The 2964-nt window shown below is 41.0% G+C and overlaps 1 long non-coding RNA gene across 1 annotated transcript; it reads left to right on the top strand.

The window, feature by feature from the left end:
• Positions 1-253: 253 nt before the first annotated feature.
• LOC125021284 lies at positions 254-1765 on the top strand. The gene is made up of 2 exons (XR_007114318.1): positions 254-344; positions 463-1765. It is a non-coding gene; the product is annotated as an uncharacterized LOC125021284 (long non-coding RNA).
• Positions 1766-2964: the final 1199 nt, after the last annotated feature.

The raw sequence follows: 2964 nt of genomic DNA, 5'->3' as shown, positions 1-2964 counted from the left end.
CATGTGCACCCGGTCCCACGAGTCCCCTCTGCAGTCGTAAGCAACCATAGGCATGCCACAAAGACCAAAGCGGTTGAATGTGTCTCAGCAGACCATTATCTCAAAAACTGCGAGCCATTAATGGCTCCAACGGCATTTCACAACTGTGACATGTTGACACTTTATTTCCACATATTTCCTGCGAGCTAGCTTTGCAGTTATCTTCCTTGTTTTGACTTCCTCTTTGCTGTGCTGAAGCTCAGTGGTCAAACGAATTGTCTTGTGCGCAGTGTCATCATTCTGATCTCTTGTTGGAGGGAAGACGAGTGCTGCTCTCGGGGCTCATCTGCTTTGGCGTCAAACAGGTAAAAGATTAGCATCTCATATTTAGAAAATGCACATGTGAAGATAGAACTAACCAGCCAGTGTGCTGTTTTGATGATGCGTGTTTTGTGGTGTGCTTTTATTTCCTTTATTTTGCAGAGCTATCTTTGATTGTGCAGGAGATCAGGCCCCCCACTTAGTGTATTTGACAAGCTGAGTTGGACACTCTGTATCAGGGAGTGTCAGTTTGTCAAATACCCCAAGTGAGGTGTCACTAGTCTACAAATGAAGTTCACTGCACGGACTGACCAGACAGCTCTGAAGCCTCCAAGGTAACAAAGTCACACTTCATGTGAAGCTTTGGAGCAGACTGAGGAGGATTTACAATGTGCAGGTTACTGGTGAGGAATGCCTAGTCATCTTTATCATCTTTACAACTGCCAGCCTTAGTGATATTTTATGCAAAGTTCTGGTGTACACTTAACTGAAAGCATTAGCTTCAGGCTTCATAGAGACATTGGAGTCAAATTGAGGAACTGTATCGGGTTTATCAACAGAATTAAAGCCTTCTTCAAAACTATTTCTGTTTTTCAGTCTCTTTGTTTCCCAGAGCAACAACTCGAATGCCGTGTCTGATACACTGGCAGCTTTGCAAGTGAAGAAAATGCACCTTTGATTGATCTCACCATATGTTTTCATGCATAATAGTAAATCTAGCTTCTGGAAAAATGTGAATCTGCGATCACTTTCTGCTTCAATAAAAACGGACAATAAAGCACGTCTCCGCCAGCACGTGGGGCCGCATGTGTTTTTAGTCCCACTGGTTAAAATCAGACTTGGTCGATGTGAGGAGGGGAAGAGAATAAAATAAATGTGACTTTGTCTGGGAGTATCTTTAAACACATGACCATCTCATCTGGTGCAACTATAGTGTATGATTAAGGCATGTGAAGTGTGATTTTTTATATATATGTATATATATATTTGTTTATTTTCAGATCTTTTAAAGCGTTATTTCTGTAATCGGAAGCTTGTGGAACTCCTTATCTTCCAACTTCTCAAAGACAGCACTTATCACACCGTCTTGCATTTCCTGTTCCTGTGGAAGCGCGCTGCGTTGACTATGGGCGTAAAAACAGATGTGTGTGTGTGTGTGTGTGTGTGTGTGTGTGTGTGTGTGTGCGTGTGTGTGCGTGCGTGTGTGTGCGTGCTTGTTTGATATTTAAATTGTAATTGCTTGTCACAGAGTTGCTAAGTTTCTAATCTTTGCATCAAAAGGTTGCCATAAAAAGACGTGTCATAAACATTTTTAAAAGTGCTAAACTACCACACAAGTGTCTACTATTGCTACTACTACCACTACGATCTCAATAATAATGTCTACTACTTGCCACGATGCATGAGGAAGATGGCAACATACGCACTTTGCCTCGGCTGCAGAAATAAAAACTATTCTCACTACTCCTCTTGTTTGCATGTGTATTAGTCGTTGTCGTATAATTCTGTTTACGTGTGTGTTTGCCATGCTCGACATTAACAACATATTGTGGATGATGCACTTTTCTATTATCTGCGCAGCCGGCCGTGATCATGTGTTCATGGCTCTCTCATACACAGTTACACCACCTGGACACATTCTGCATTTTTAAATCAGTTTAGTTACAGTGCAAGCCTCTTTTTACAATGTTACACACCACAGTAAAAAAAAAAAACAAACAAAAAAAAAAGGCCGCGCCTCTGATTGATTTCCAGACCTTTTTTTTTTTTTTTTGAAGGTTGTCCAAATGTCAAGTTGTACTGTACGCTGTAACCGAAGCCTGTCCAGCTTCCAAGGCTGCTGGAAATACTCTTAAACATTTGTCTGGAACGGAGCTTCAGTGCATGTCCTAAAGCCATCTGAAAAGAAAAGAAAAATAAGATTGTGAGTGTGTAAATGGATCCTTCATAGATTTTATTAGATCAGTTCCCTATTAAGCACAACGCACGAAACCAACAGTGACTGTGCCTTGTCCAACTCGTTGAGCCACCCAGGCTGTGCATTTGGCCAGGCAAACCGAGCACATTGCACAAGAGGAATTGACCTCCAATGAGGCTGCCAGTTTGTGCATTACAACACATCTTTGTGTAGCCCAGCGTGCCTGTTTCCAAAAAAAAAAAAAAAACACACCTGCAAGTTCTGCCTGATGTCGGTGGGAATTGCAGAATAAGTGTCTGCTCTCACAGAAAAAAAAAAAAAAAAAAACAGTTACAGATTTGTCATCTCACACATTTTACATTTGAAGATGAAACACAAGCTCTGAAGCTATCAGTATATCTACACCCACGCTCCGTACCCTGTCAGATTAAATGACAGATCTAGTAAAGAAAATCAGTAGAAAGTTACAGAAGTAAGACAGGAAATTTAATGCAGCAGTGCGAAAATTGCATATGTCTTTATTTAAATTCAATACAGCAGCTATCCCTTTACTGTGCCTCTCATTTATTTCCTGTTCTCTTTGCTACTACTGTATTGTGTTGCTGTGATTTAGTTTGTCCAGTAAGTGGGGGTAAAACTCCGTTCTTTGAATTGCTCCATTCCTGAAGCCAGTTTTATGTCAACATTTGCACACTGAATTCACGCGTCCTTTCCCGCTAACATTTTCATTCATCAACTCATTTATT

This window comes from Mugil cephalus, chromosome 15, assembly GCF_022458985.1.
Source record: "Mugil cephalus isolate CIBA_MC_2020 chromosome 15, CIBA_Mcephalus_1.1, whole genome shotgun sequence".
Taxonomy (NCBI): domain Eukaryota; kingdom Metazoa; phylum Chordata; class Actinopteri; order Mugiliformes; family Mugilidae; genus Mugil; species Mugil cephalus.
The sequence above is the reverse complement of the archived record's forward strand: the minus strand, read 5'-3'. Positions and strand labels throughout refer to the sequence as shown.